We start from the raw sequence: 16,190 nt of genomic DNA on the forward strand, positions 1-16,190 counted from the left end.
TCAGTTCTTAAAAATCAAATGTTGCACTAGATCAGGGCAAAGGACCTTAGACGCATCAAAAATCAACATCGCGGTAAGGCGCAAGAAGGTGAGGCGCCGCAAAAGGAAGGCGATGCATCGGTTTCTTAGTGCTACAGGGGAGGTGAGGTGTGGGTTCCTTACTGCTAGGTAGGTGAGCTGATACATCGGTTCCTTACTGTCACATGGGGAGTTGATTTGCCAATTTTGGACATGGGACCTTGGTTCCCTACTGGGGTGCGGTGTCAATGAAGAAAATGGCACAAAGGGATGATGCGTCACTGATGCTTCAAAAGTCAAGTCTTTCTGAGTCAATTCTACAGCATTGAAGTAGGTGCTGCATGGAAGTCGAGGCGATGCGTAATGGACTTCTATGCTGCGGTGCTCGAAACTCACTCAGTGGCAGTTCTTCTGACATGCTGCGATGAAAAACTGGGGCCTGCATTCTAAGCTGTGGTAATTGCGTTCAGCGATAACCATGCTCCGGTGCAGACAGCAGCAATTGGTCAAGTATTGGTGGTGCTGTGCCAATTCTGAACGATGCTTGGAGTCAATGCATGTATTTTCTTCTTTGTATCACCAGAACTCACTTCCAAAGGCCCAGTAACGGGAGTTGGTACCACTTGCAGAGTAGGACTCACACCAAGAGAGCCCAGGTGATTGCAGGTGACGTCTTTGATGGACCAGATACTATTTAACACTGTACTAGCTCAAATCAATTTCTTTGAGAACCTCAGAAGCAGGATGTAGAAAGTAAAGTCCAGTACTTTTACTCCCAGGACAGAAGCAGCAGCAGCAGTCCAGTACAGCAAAGCAAACAGCAAAGTGACAGTCTCTTCTGACACCAATCCAGTCTTCTTCCTGACAGAATGTCCTCAACCAGGAAGTGTTCTGAGTATATGTGTCAGAGGTCCAGTAGTTATACCCATTATTAGGGCTCGCGCAGCAAGACCCCTTTTGTCCGGGGTTCCGAAATTGACCCTGGAATTGTACTCGCTTGTGCGTGTATTTTTAGTTTTGTCTTCTGTTATTGGGCTTTGAGTGCGTGTTTCTTTTAAACAGAGCACTCAATAGGCCAAAGGCGGGTGCATTGCTCCGCCCACGGCCTATTGGTGTCTGTTACACGCACCAAAGCCCATGTGGTTTCAATTATTGTGCCCAGACAATGGCGCAATAATTGAGACCATATGGCTAGCGGTGTGGCGCGCGCGCACCATTCGCAGCTTTCTCTGCTTCCAAAAGCAATTGCTTTTTTATTCTAATTTTTCTTCCTTCTTTCTCGGCGCGTGCTCACGTAGTTCTGTCTGTTCTGTTTTCACTCATACTACCCTTTCCGGGATCTGATCTTGTTTTCTTGCCTTCCATCCTCTTGTTTTCTCATTTTTCTTCCTTCTTTCTCGGCGCGTGCTCACGTAGTTCTGTCTGTTCTGTTTCACTCTTACTACCCTTTCCTTGATCTGATTTTGTTTCCTTGTTTCAATAAGACATAGTTCTGTCAGGCTGATGTTTTGCCTGGGGGTGTTTTTGAGGAGATATTTTTCTTTTTATCTCAGTTGCTTGCTTCACATGGCCCCTCAAGTGGTTATCACCTCGTGTCACGTATGATGTCACTAATGGCACAAGCGCGTGATGTCATCAGTCACTATGGGTCCTGCACAGCTGGTGAAGTCTGTGCACCTTTCTAGTGATTGAACGTCGGAATGCATGAATAATTCATAAATGATTATAGCGCCTTGGACTCAGATGAAGGGCCTCTCGAGTAACCTAGCTGCAGGAGCTGTAGGGAGCAGCTCACCAGAGGGGATGAAGGTGCTGTGATGACATCACTCTGCCCCCAACGTTCAGGTGGCACCAAGCCGCGGTGCGCGTCCCAGCGGCACCCTACTCTTTGCCCCACCTTTGACCCGTCCAGCTTGGGAGGGAGGTGCTCTGTTCCCTTCCCATCATTGGTGGTTCCCTTTTTGGATGCAGGAGCTGCAGAGAGGGACTTCCCGTTGTGATGACACACATGTACACACATCACATGTGACACCGCCCAGACACAGTGAGGTTGTTTCTGTGTGGTCGCAGGCCGGGGTGCCAGGAGCCCACCCCTCTGCGGAGCCGGGGAGCCTCCGTCCCCAGGGAGCATCGATAAGTGATGCAGATGAGCTGGTGGGGGCCCCTCGCCTGATTAATTACAAAGGCCCCCACCGGGACCCCCACCTTCTGTGGCTGCACACGTCAAGTGGCATTTTTGATCTGGAGTCCTGTAGGCACGGGTAGTGCCCCCAGCACCCCATCCCTCCCACGCTGGAGCACGCTAAACATTTATCTTCCCTGGGGTGTGAGATGCTGTCAGCCCCGCTGATCAGCATAGCTGTGCTGCAGTCAGATTTGTTTGGGAATCAAAGGGGCACACCTGTGCCCTGTAAGTGAAAGTCAAGCACCTGCTTATTAGAAACCATTGAAGTAACCCCTCCCCCCTCCTGACCCCTCTCCCTTGAGAGGGCAATGCCGCTGCAGAGATGCCCTTCACACCCCTCTCCCGGACAACATTTGGCTCAGGTGTGAGAGCTATTTAGGACGTGTCCCCGACAGCTGGTGTGGTGTGAACGCTCTGGATAAACAACAAACCTACCCACATTGTGAGGGGTTTGTTGCAGAAATGTGTGCGACGTCATATATAAGAGTTAGAGCAGCAGTCAGAGCTCTTGTGATAATCTTTGAGAACAACACGTGAGGCAGTGGGAGTGTTTGATCACATCTGTCCTTAAACGTTTTGGCAGAAGTGGGTGCAGCAAAGCACATTGCTGTCACTGTGCCCAATACATACTTTAGGAGGACTAAAGCACATGGAGATAAGGCGATGTGACAAGGATCACACGTTTGTGTAACACCCGGGATTAGAACTAGCGCCACTGGGTACAAATATAAGCATTTCACCCACCAGATCACACAGGCAATGCTCTACCCACTTCTTCTCCTGTGTAAAGTCTCTGCCCCTTCCTGGCACTTAGAATAATTCTGCAGCACCCAGCCCCGTCTTACCCTGCCGCTCCAGAGAGCGCTCACCTTCCTCGGGCAGCTCCCAGCTCCGGAATAGCCTGATATGTGCAATTCGGGCTCCAGGAGTTATTTCCAGTCGAAAACTTTCTGTCAGTTTAAACAAGCATTTGCAATGCAATAGGTCTCGCATTATTAAAGTTTGAGCTATTGGTGTTGCATTATTTAGCAATGCCAATAGCTCAAAATAAATAATGCAAGACCTATTGCATTGCAAATGCTTGTTTGCTTTGAAGTAGGCAAACATCAAAGGAAAGCCTTTGTAGTGCACAAGAGCCTGCCTTTCCCTGCCCTGGCTCCCGACACACTACAAGAGGGTGGAGATTGCTTTGTGTGAGGACAGGCACAGCCCTATTCAGGTGTCAGTGTCAGCTCCCACTCTAGCTCAGGAAGGCCCAACTTCACTAAAAGATATATTTTTAAATTGTGCACCCAGAGACAACAAACCACAATTTTCTATCAGCTCCCAATTGGCAAATACACTTGTTAGGTGTTACAAGGAAGCTTCATGCTAACATATGGGACATATAGGTCTTTCTGTAGTAAAAAATGAAATTAGCAGTATTTCACTACCAGGAAATGTAAAACACAACAGTACATGCCCTATCTTTCAAATACAATGCACCCTCCCCATGGGGCTACCTAGGGCCTACCTTAGGGGTGCCTTACTGTAGTTGTGCTTGGCAGGTCGAAATGGCAGTTAAAAACTGCACTCACAGACACTGCAGTGGCAGGTTTGAGACATGTTTGCATGGCTGTTCATGTGGGTGGCACAATGTGCTGCAGGTCCACTAGTAGCATTTTGTTTTACTGGCCCTTGGCACACATGTCACTGCACTAGGGACTTACTGTAAAACAAATAACTCAATCATGGAGAAACCAAATACCATTATATTTTAGATAGGGAGTACTTGCACATTATCACTGGTCAGCATTGGTAAAGTGCCCAGAGGCTAACACCAGCAACAACGAAATGCAGCACACAGTCAAAAACAGTTGATCAGAGGCAAAAATGGCAGGTCTAACGGTAACATTGAACATGTTGCTGTTGTCTTGCAAAAGATGTCTGGTGGGTACTGTAGTGCTCCGCAAACATTTGAACCTTCCTTTGAGGATGCCAAAGATTCACTCTATTACAAAGCATGTGGTCTTGTGCTCTCTGTCGTATCTTCACTCACTTCTGGTGCTACGGTTCAAATAGGGTATCAGTATCCAAGGATGTAATGCATAAGCAATGGTACCCACAATGTAACACAAGCTTGCATTACCATAGGCAATTCTGTAACACTGGACACATTTATTTGACATTGATTAGGCTGACCAAGCAAAACTCCTTGCCAAAACCACCTTGAGGTAGACGATTATATGCCCCACTCTGGCAGAACATATTTAAATCATGTGTGCTTCCTGGAAACAAGGCTACAATGTCAGTTATAATACTAGAGGCCTCAGACACTACCTGAATATTGAGTGAGTGATTCTTTTTTTTATTTAAAAAAATAAACTTATTTGCAGAGTGGGAAATTTAGAGCAATATGTGTGCCATCTACACAGCCTATGAGAATTGGGCAATACAATACAAATTAAGTTTGACATGTTATAAGTCCTTTAGGGATGCAGGAAAAGTAATATAAGTAATTATGTTAGACAACATAAAATCAAGAAATCTTCTGAAAAATAAGGGAAAAATAACTTAGAGACACTCCCCCTGCGACAGCAATAACTTCCTGGTAACTTCCAAAGGCTAAAAAGATGCAGTGAACTGAGTATTTGAACATGTTGTAGAATAACATTATTTTTTCCTGTTGCTGTTTGTAGCAGCGGATTTAAATCTGCAGTTAAATCTCAAATAACCTGACTATTTAGCCTGTACGTCTCATAGATCTCATCTTCTGTCTGGTTGAAAAAGTTCATCCTAAACCTAAAAATCCTCTCCTGTTTCCTCTTCTGCATACCAGCTAAAATCCTCATCCTCCTTGCTACAATATACAAAGCGCCCATTGTGAAAGGGTCAGATACATTTTTAGTACGTTTTTAAAGTTTGAACATGATTATCAGCTGATTCAAGTTGCTAGTAAATTGCACATGCAAAAACTGCTGTTTACTACTATTCTTAAATTGCAAATTCTTCATACAAACTAATACCGAATTGCTCTTAGGGAATTCCTAATAGTGATTCGGTATTTGGAGTCGCAAAAGTAGTGATTCTTTATTAATTTGGATCACATAAAATAGCGATTTGAATGGCTTTCATACATAGGTATACATCTTTTTGCATTTGCAAATGGCCCGGAACAGCAATTTGGACAATTTGTGAATTCAAAAAGCTTTTGTACATCTGGCCCTAAAAGTATGCACTTTGGACAGTGCAAAGTCTTACTTAACAGAAATTCACTAATCCCTTCTGCTCACAATTTCATGATAGGGATCCTCACTTTTGAAAAAACAGTGACATTTCCCAATTATAACACATGGAGCTTCTCAAAAACTATCCGATCTTGGATTTATTTTTGGAAGGCTTACAATCTTGTGATGTGTGCATATTTTGTGGGAAAAGTTAAGCCTCGGAGAAAGAACCGACATGATGTGAAAAATAAAAGGATCTGAGTGTTTTCAATCATGTAATCAAACATCCTATGTCTGGTTGTTTTGCTGCAGAATGTATTGCTCTCTGAAGCCGCATCAGAGGCTATTTCATTTTTCAGTTTTCTACTTTCATTACTAAAGAAGAAACGCTGTGCAGCACACTGCTTGTTGAGTGCCAGCAGCCTCAGATGAGCCAAATAAGGGACATATGATTGGGTTGTGGCCATAGTAGAAATATGGTAGTTAGATATGGAGAGCTTTTTCTCTTAAGTGCAGTTCTTGAAATGTAGTAAACAGACTGAACCATTGAGGCTCAATTATGGCTAGATGGGTAGCTCTGCCCATCAGGGTGACAGAGGGTATTATGTCTGCCACTCTGACGGACTACCAGTTTCAAAATGTAAAACTCACCGCTGGCCCGACAGCCTTCAGTGTAACTGACGTCACTGCAATTCTTTCTTCTGAAGCTGACAAAGGTTTGGTGATGGCCTGCTTTGGTTTTGATATCTGCTCACTTTTATTTTGTTTTTCAAAAACAATCTCCTCCTAACTTCAAAAGTAGTTTTTTAAATTTACTTTTTAAACAAATAACTAATGACACAGCGATTTTCTTTCCTAGGTGTAAGGGTTCATTATTTTCATTCTTCTGCTCATCACTGCCAAGTCTTCCGTAGCGGTGATGGACGAAAAAAAAGACAACATCCCATCCGTCCTTAATAGGGTGGATGGTATAAGGCCCATAGTATGATGGACAGCACTCTGTCAGGCCGTCAGAGTAAGCTTTCCTTTGAAAAAGCCATCGGTGGCGCTGCAGATGGAAAGATGATGGTCCCCCCAACTCTACATAGGATGGAAGGACAGAGGGTTTGAAAGACAGGGTACTCGAGTTTGGGACGCGTGCCCTGCCTGACAAATTCTAAACTGGACCCTTACTTGTTGGTGAAAGATAAAAACATACAGATGGAGTTGACAATAATAGTCATAGATATTAATATCCAGTTTTGAAAAGAAGTTTTAATTTGGAGAATCTTTGACTAGACTTTCCATTCCACACAACCTTTTGGGTGGTAATAAACATACTTTTTTAATCAAAACTAGTTAACCCTCTTACAAATAAAGTACCTCCCATCCTATCGGAATGTAAATACTGGACGACACATAAAACCCACGGAACACCAGCGAAACTCTTCAAACTAGACCTCCTAGAATCAGCTCTATGCTGGAGTTGCCATTAGTCTCCTGGATCTCTTAACCACTAGCTTTTCAATGGCAATGTTCTAAGACGGTTATGGAAAGAAATTCAAAATGTACTAAATGATTTTTTTAACACAATTCCGATAAACTTTCAAACAGTGTCACTAGGTCCTTGGTTTCACTCCCCTGATATAAAGTGAAGCACTCAAGACTTGAGCCTACAGGACCTTCTTCTAACTATAGGAATTATAAAGCTACTCTGTTCGGTGGAAATCATTCAAAACTCTAAACCACCATACTTGTTGGGCATGGGTCTGGTTTGCAAGAAGCGCGGCTAATTAATTCCTTAATAGTAACTTTCAGACCCAGGGCCCGCTACAACTATGGAACTAACTGGATCTTTATATCCAGAAAATCAAACCATCCTAAAATATCCCCCTCAACGGATAACCCATCATAACCATCTTGATCAATGTAGTACTTATTCCACAAATGTACTACAGATAGCAACCGATGAATCTTGTGTACATACACTATCAGCTTTCCGACATATTCTTGCCAGATAAATTATGAAAGTTCTCACCTCTGAAATTTGTCATAGAAAAATTGTGAATCGATGGTGCTTATAGCAAACTCTGCAATTTCCTATACTCCATTTCCTCTATGGTTAAGTGGACCCTGGTGTTTTGTAAAGCCAAGTTTTTTGATGTGAGAAGAGTATGTTACATTTCACAAGATACGCAATGTGATCCAGGACGTTAACTTTTCCAAGCAAGTTCAAGTTATCACTCTGCATCGATTGGAGTGAAAATGATGTCATAGTATGATAATACCTTTACACTACTTTGGACAAACTGCTTTGTCAGGTCTCTTTATTAAGAAAAATATACTTTATTTCCCATCCCTACCTCCTTTAGAACAGTGAATATGATTGGGGTTTTTTCCTTTGTGACATCTCTAATTGTACAGAGTTCAGACCTTGGACAACGTTTTCTGCAGGGCCTCTGACTCTTCTGACTGGTAAATGCATTTGGTACTTTGACTTTTTCTCTTAAAGTATAAAAGAGATGATCTTTGGATAAGAGTGATAATTGGTTCATGGCAGATTTTGAAATGCCAATAGGAAGTATGGGTAATTGGAAAGAAAGTAGAGAAAGTCTGGTGGGTAAGTGGACATGGCAGTCTGTTGAATTTTGCTAAATGTGCTTCAATAATGATGGCCATGAATGAAAAAACATATTGCTTTACCATTGTACATCTCGCTTGAAGTTGCTTTAGCTTTTTTCTCATTTGAAGCAGAGTTTGATGATGCTGCACTGTTTGACTGAAGCATGGACTTTTGGTAAAGGATTAGTGTAGTTGTTGACAGCCTTGAAGAGAGCTTTGCTTCTCTTGGTTGCCTCACTGATTTTGGTCTTTGAGTAAGAGGCTATAGCTGTTGTGATGAGGTATGGTATAGTAGGGGAAATCATCTGAGAGTTTTGATCTTCCCCATTTATTTTCTTGTTTTCAAATAGTAGTTTTTTTTCTAAGTTCTTGCATGGACAGAGATGTTGAATGATTTAGTTTGGGGGATCCGTTTTTCAGTGAAGTTACGAGCTCCACATGAGATCTTATAGTGATGTTACAAATGTCAAAGAGAGTATTGACATGTCTGTTGGCATGGAATTGTATTAGCAGGTTGTTTAGTTCATCCAGAATGTCCTATTTGTAAATGCAAGTCCCAACTCAGGTTTTGAGTTTGCTGTCCACGTGATTATTGCTATATCCTTAATCGATGAGAACATTCAGGATGTGTGTGGAGGAGAGTGTGATAAATAGTGTATCTAGGTAGTGTTGGGTGACGATGTTATGATGTCTAAAGCACAAAGGGCTTCTGAGTGTACATTGATGGGCATCAATTGTGTGTGCTATTTAAAGGTAACGTTGTGTTCTAGTGAGAGGTATGTGGATGAGGTTAAATGTGTTAGATGTGTGAATGAGGTGAAAGTATGTGGATGGTCTGGTTGCAAGTGTGAAACAGTGTGAAATTTGATGTAAAGGAGGCACATAATGAAGCTAGTTTACTTTGGATGGTAAATTCAGCTTAGGGTCCTTCCAGGTCCAAACAGGTTGAAACAGGTAACACTTTTGTCTGGGTTGGCCATTGAATTGGGGGTGGGCCCAAGCAGTGGGATGCCATGAACAGCTGTCAATAGTATCAAATGAGGGAGGAAAAGAAAGATAGTAACCAGTGATTTTACTTTTTGTCAAGTTGCATGCTTGGAAATGATGGCTGCTTGTCTAGTTCTTTCCTTTCAAGATGTTTTGGTGGGCATGTAGTGATGTAAAGACTGATGCTTGGAAATACAGTTATGTCACATCCTACAGAAAGAGATACTTGGAAATTTAGGGATGGCTTCCTGTTGAGTGGGGCTGGGAAATGAGGTCCACTTGCCTTGCCTATTCGTCTAAAAATGGTCATCTAGAGATGCCCCTTCCTGCAGAGATGGATTCTGGGAAAATGTATTAATGTCGTTTCCTGTAGAGATCGCTACTGGGAAATTAAGTGACGATATTTCCTCTAATACTGGATGTTTTTAATCGAAGTTCACGTGCCTAGCTTCTTCTTTTAAAGATGGATGTGATGGGAAACCAGTGTTGCTGCATTCGGTAGAGATTTATGCAGGGAAATGCTGTGATGTCAATTCTTATAGAGAGGAATTCTGGGAAATCAGAGATGGCTTCATGTTGAAATAGATGTAGAAAAGCAGGCTGTGAAGAGCGTTCATATGTGGGCTAAATCATTATCTTTCAATAAATATATGTATCAGGGAGATTGTTAAATCCTGTCATTTCACCTCCTATTGCCTAGAAATATTGTCCCAACCTTAGGTTTAATAATGAAGAAGTCTCAGCTCAGGGTAACATGCTCTCATGTGAGGGCTGCAGGAAACATTTCATGTTGGATGCACAGCTTATACAATGAGGCATTGCAACATATCCATGGAACCCATATGACATTGAAGAACTTTACCATGGCACACTGAGCGGTGCTCGGACTGGCCTATGATCTGAGACACCTTTTATCTTCTGCCCCAGTGCCATAGCAATCAACTACCTATTTAGCAAAAGTACAACTAGGGTAGGCAATTGTTATTTTTCATCACTGGTACAAAATTTGGAAATGTTCACCCTGAAACACATGGGGCCAGATGTATGACCCTTTTTTGCAGCCGCAAACGGGAGAACGAGAAAAAGGGTAACAGCATGTACAAATGCTACTTTGTGAGTCACTGACTTACAAAATAGCATTTGCGACTCTCGCTATTAGGGAGGGGTGTCACTTCCTAATAGCGAGTCAACATGCTATGAACTAATGTTTTGTGACTGCATTTGTGGCCGCAAAGCACTCACACTTTACCACCAACTTCAAGTAGGTGGTAAACCACTCGCAAAGGGAAAGGGGCCACTATGGGACCCCTTCCCCTTTCTGAGTATGTTGAAAAATATTTTTTAAGAGCAGGCAGTGATCTGCCTGCCCTTAAAAAATAAAACTGAAAGTTCCATTCTTCTTTTTTAAATGCATCCTGTTTCCCTTTAAGGATAACGGGCTGCCTTTAAAAAAAACTGCTTTATTAAAAGCCCATCAGGCCACCATCCCTGGGAGAGCCTGTCATTCCCAATGGGCTCGCAAATTTCGAGAGACTCCTTAATACTCATGAGCCTCGCAATTTGCGACCCCATTGGGAATCGCAAACAGTGTAAAACACACTGTTGTACATGTAAAATAGCATATTGCAAATTGCGAGTCTCAAATGACTCGCAGTTTGCGATGCGATATTTTGAAGGTCGTACATCTGGCCCTTAGAGCCTAAAACTGACCCAAATAGGCTTTGCAAGAGCCTTGTATTCCCTCAATTCGGTTGTTACTATGGTCAGATCCCCTACTACTTGTGTATACTAAGTCATACTGTACCTGCTGACATGGTCACAAATACAATTAGTCCTGTAGTTTTGAAGCATATATGTGTTTTGCATGTAAAACTAGGATGCAGGTAAGCATAAACTGGCATCACATCCCTATGCCCACCAAATGTTGTATCAAATGCACTGTCTAGTGTTTGCTACAGTACATGAGCTTGATAACATGCATTTGCATGTTGTGTACAGGTACAACATGTACCCACATATTCCTCGTAAGACCTTCCCAAAGTAACTCATGGGCGGATCGAAACAATCTCACAACCAACAATGGTCTTAGTATGATAATTTCCCATTCTATGCTTGGGGCTACCATGTCGGTTTCCCCACCATAAGGTTGCCACTTCCATGATAACACGCAATGGACTAACATACTAGCTGCATGTTGTTGTGTGCACATGGAGGAAACTCATGCAAAGATTTAACATTCCGCTTTGCATTGTTAACACATGGAGACTTAATTGCTCCACAAATATATTTGCAAAGCAGAATCATTTTTAGGTGCATCACTACAAGAGAGGCGACATAGATAGGACATGGTTGGGTGATGCTCAGATAGTTCAAGCCTGTAAAAAGATAGACAGAAATTGTGTTTCTAATTGTAGACCTATTTAAAATGTTTATACCACTGCAAAATTCAAAATGAATTCCCTCTTCAATAAATAAAGGTTTATAATATTAAGCAGTCCAAGCTTTGTCTGGTATGACGTAGGGGGTATGAAGCAGTGTTTCCACCTGTGTATCATAATACAGCAATATGCTGAGCTAATGAAGTGCTCCCTTTCAATGACCTATATCAGCCTTCATTGCCTCCGTTTTTAGGGCGAGGCCTCCGCCCACGTAAGTGGGAGGAGTTTCGATATCCTAATGTTAAAGAAGAGGAAAAAAAAGTATCTCCTAGGGCTTTGGCGAGACAAATTCCACACATTCCTTAGCGTGTTCTGTCATCTGGCCAGTGATTCGTCTTCGTTGTGTTGTCGTTTTAATAGGCTTGAAGTGATAGGGTAAATGTAGTTTTGTTCCGCCATCTTGGGCATATTTCGTTCGTGTGCGCGCAAAGAAGTACATTAATTATAATTAGGAGCTGTCAGGGTGCCTCCGTAAGTGAATCCAGATGGCCGGGCGCGTTCACCATTCAGCAGCGCTCAGCGCGCAGCTGCTGCATGCCAGGCCGGGAAAGGGCTTCATCAGCCTCACTCATCCGGATCACAAACTCGGATCCTCACCATGATGGAACACACCCCTTGCTGATCTAAACTGTTCCAGTTCAGACTGGGCTTCCACACGCAACTCTTATTTCAAAGTTCAGGTAAGGTAAACCGAACTGCAACTCCAAGCTATATTTGTTTTTTTTGGTTTCGTAATTGAGGGCAAGACCGAACTTTGCAAAAAACACAGGCTGTGAACACATTGTGTGTGTTTTAATGTTGCACTTCGTTGTAAATCCTTGACATACCTTTTTTCGCACTTTGGCTGCAGCTTGTATAAAGAGACTCGCCATCCTAAGTGTGCAATTCATTCCTTTCTTAGTTCGTCTCACCTCCTCCCTTCTTTTCTACTCTCCCCCCGCCCCTCCTATTTTCTTGCCATCGCTGGTTGCACTCTCTCCTCTCCGCTACTAGTAATACCCGATGCCAGCTAGCTCCGCCCCACCCCCCGTCCCTCTACCTCACACCGCGATTCATGCTCCCTGCGATTCCTTCTGCCCCTGCTACATCACCTCAGCCCCCCCCCCTCGCTGCAGGCGATGCACCCCCCCCCCGTTCACCAGCTTTTGCTCTATGTAATGGCCCAGGGCGGCCAGTTGTGCCCCTCCTCTGTTGCTACAGGTATACCCTCCTCTTTGCTCTATTCGCCCCTCCCCAATGCTGTCTGTGCTCTGATGCTCCGTGCAAGCACATTGTGTTCTTCTCCACTCCTCACATGTCCTAAAAGCAGAGCTCAATGTTCAGGAGCAACGTGCCCTCCCTGCATCCCCCACCCCGCCCTCCTTCCCATTCCTGCTTCCCGTCTTGCTGCACAAGCCACTGTGTGTACATGACAAGCATTGCCACATAAAATCCATAGGATGCATGGAATGTTAGTCTTTCCAGCAATGGGTACATTAGTGCCCAGAATATTTACATCAATCTGTCCCCTCTCTCTTGGCAGGCCACTTGGACGGTTAATAATAGGCTTCGTCCTCTTTCTTTTGCTGCTCTTCCCTCCATCCTTGACTCCAGCCTGGGCTCCTTTCTTCCATCTCTCCCGTCTAGCGCTCCCACTCTGCAGCCCCCAGCCCCAACCACCCCTTCCGTCCAGCCCCCAGCCCCAACCACCCCTTCCGTCCCACCCACTCAGCCTTTTTACCTCACAACCTTTTCTTAACCCACTACTCCATTTCTTGTACCTCCTTTATATTGCCCAGTTACTTTCTATCTCCCACGTGGCCTTGGCCTTTCCTCCACCCATACATCCTCTACTTCCCATGCCTACATCGTTTGCTAGTCTTAGTGAATTCTCTCCCTTGCCCTTCCCATCTGTTGATCCATTCCTCTGGCTCTTTCATTTCCTGTATTTCCACTCTCAGCCCCTCAGGGGACCAGCACCACCAGTCCATGCTGTATGATCTCCAGTTTTACTGACCATGACGGCGGTGCAGAGTGGCGGTGCAGAGTGGCGGTGCAGAGTGGCGGTGCAGAGTGGCGGTGCAGAGTGGCGGTGCAGAGTGCAGAGTGGCGGTGCAGAGTGGCGGTGCAGAGTGGCGGTGCAGAGTGGCGGTGCAGAGTGGCGGTGCAGAGTGAGAGTGGCGGTGCAGAGTGCAGAGTGGGGGTGCAGAGTGGGGGTGCAGAGTGGCGGTGCAGAGTGGGGGTGCAGAGTGGTGGTGCAGAGTGCAGAGTGGGGGTGCAGAGTGGCGGTGCAGAGTGCAGAGTGCAGAGTGGCGGTGCAGAGTGGCGGTGCAGAGTGGCGGTGCAGAGTGGCGGTGCAGAGTGGCGGTGCAGAGTGGCGGTGCAGAGTGCAGAGTGGCGGTGCAGAGTGGCGGTGCAGAGTGCAGAGTGGCGGTGCAGAGTGGCGGTGCAGAGTGCAGAGTGGCGGTGCAGAGTGGCGGTGCAGAGTGCAGAGTTGCGGTGCAGAGTGGCGGTGCAGAGTGGCGGTGCAAAGTGGCGGTGCAGAGTGGCGGTGCAGAGTGCAGAGTGGCGGTGCAGAGTGGCGGTGCAGAGTGGCGGTGCAGAGTGGCGGTGCAGAGTGGGGGGTGCAGAGTGGGGGTGCAGAGTGGGGGGTGCAGAGTGGCGGTGCAGAGTGGCGGTGCGGCGGTGCAGAGTGGCAGTGCAGAGTGGCGGTGCAGAGTGGCGGTGCAGAGTGCAGAGTGGCGGTGCAGAGTGGCGGTGCAGAGTGGCGGTGCAGAGTGGCGGTGCAGAGTGCAGAGTGGCAGTGCAGAGTGGCGGTGCAGAGTGGCGCTGCAGAGTGGCGGTGCAGAGTGGCGGTGCAGAGTGGCGGTGCAGAGTGGCGGCGCAGAGTGGCGGCGCAGAGTGGTGGCGCAGAGTGGCGGCGCAGAGTGGCGGCGCAGAGTGGCGGCGCAGAGTGGCGGCGCAGAGTGGCGGCGCAGAGTGGCGGCGCAGCGGTGCAGAGTGGCGGCGCAGAGTGGCGGTGCAGAGTGGCGGTGCAGAGTGGCAGTGCAGAGTGCAGAGTGGCAGTGCAGAGTGGCGGTGCAGAGTGGCGGTGCAGAGTGGCGGTGCAGAGTGGCGGTGCAGAGTGGCGGTGCAGAGTGGCGGCGCAGAGTGGTGGCACAGAGTGGCGGCGCAGAGTGGTGGCGCAGAGTGGCGGCGCAGAGTGGCGGCGCAGAGTGGCGGCGCAGAGTGGCGGCGCAGCGGTGCAGAGTGGCGGCGCAGAGTGGCGGTGCAGAGTGGCGGTGCAGAGTGGCAGTGCAGAGTGGCGGTGCAGCGGTGCAGCGTGGCGGTGCAGAGTGGCGGTGCAGAGTGGCGGTGCAGAGTGGCATTGCGGCGGTGCAGAGTGGTGGTGCAGAGTGGCGGTGCAGAGTGGCGGTGCAGAGTGGCGGTACAGAGTGGCGTTGCGGCGGTGCAGAGTGGCGGTGCAGAGTGGCGGTGCAGAGTGCAGAGTGGCGGTGCAGAGTGGCGGTGCAGAGTGGCGGTGCAGAGTGCAGAGTGGCGGTGCAGAGTGCAGAGTGGCGGTGCAGAGTGGCGGTGCAGAGTGCAGAGTGGCGGTGCAGAGTGGCGGTGCAAAGTGGCGGTGCAGAGTGGCGGTGCAGAGTGCAGAGTGGCGGTGCAGAGTGGCGGTGCAAAGTGGCGGTGCAGAGTGGCGGTGCAGAGTGCAGAGTGGCGGTGCAGAGTGGCGGTGCAGAGTGGCGGTGCAGAGTGGCGGTGCAGAGTGGCGGTGCAGAGTGGCGGTGCGGCGGTGCAGAGTGGCGGTGCAGAGTGGCGGTGCAGAGTGGCGGTGCAGAGTGCAGAGTGGCGGTGCAGAGTGCAGAGTGGCAGTGCAGAGTGGCGGTGCAGAGTGCAGAGTGGCGGTGCAGAGTGGCGGTGCAGAGTGCAGAGTGGCGGTGCAGAGTGGCGGTGCAGAGTGGCGGTGCAGAGTGGCGGTGCAGAGTGGCGGTGCGGCGGTGCAGAGTGGCGGTGCAGAGTGGCGGTGCAGAGTGGCGGTGCAGAGTGGCGGTGCAGAGTGGCGGTGCAGAGTGGCGGTGCAGAGTGCAGAGTGGCGGTGCAGAGTGCAGAGTGGCGGTGCAGAGTGGCGGTGCAGAGTGGCGGTGCAGAGTGGCGGTGCAGAGTGGCGGTGCAGAGTGGCGGTGCAGAGTGCAGAGTGGCGGTGCAGAGTGGCGGTGCAGAGTGGCGGTGCAGAGTGGCGGTGCAGAGTGGCGGTGCAGAGTGCAGAGTGGCGGTGCAGAGTGCAGAGTGGCGGTGCAGAGTGCAGAGTGGCGGTGCAGAGTGGCGGTGCAGAGTGCAGAGTGGGGGTGCAGAGTGGCGGTGCAGAGTGCAGAGTGGCGGTGCACAGTGGCGGTGCAGAGTGGCGGTGCGGCGGTGCAGAGTGGCGGTGCAGAGTGCAGAGTGGCGGTGCAGAGTGGCGGTGCAGAGTGGCGGTGCAGAGTGGCGGTGCAGAGTGCAGAGTGGCGCTGCAGAGTGGCGGTGCAGAGTGCAGAGTGGCGGTGCAGAGTGACAGCAGAGTGACAGTGAGTGCAGAGTGACAGCAGAGTGACAGTGAGTGCAGAGTGACAGCAGAGTGACAGTGAGTGCAGAGTGACAGCAGAGTGACAGTGAGTGCAGAGTGACAGTGAGTGCAGAGTGACTGTAGAGTGCAGAGTGACTGTAGAGTGCAGAATGACTGTAGAGTGCAGAGTGACTGTAGAGTGCAGAGTGACTGCAGAGTGCAGAGTGACTGCAGAGTGCAGAGTG

This window comes from Lissotriton helveticus, chromosome 4_1 (assembly GCF_964261635.1).
Source record: "Lissotriton helveticus chromosome 4_1, aLisHel1.1, whole genome shotgun sequence".
NCBI classification, from domain to species: domain Eukaryota; kingdom Metazoa; phylum Chordata; class Amphibia; order Caudata; family Salamandridae; genus Lissotriton; species Lissotriton helveticus.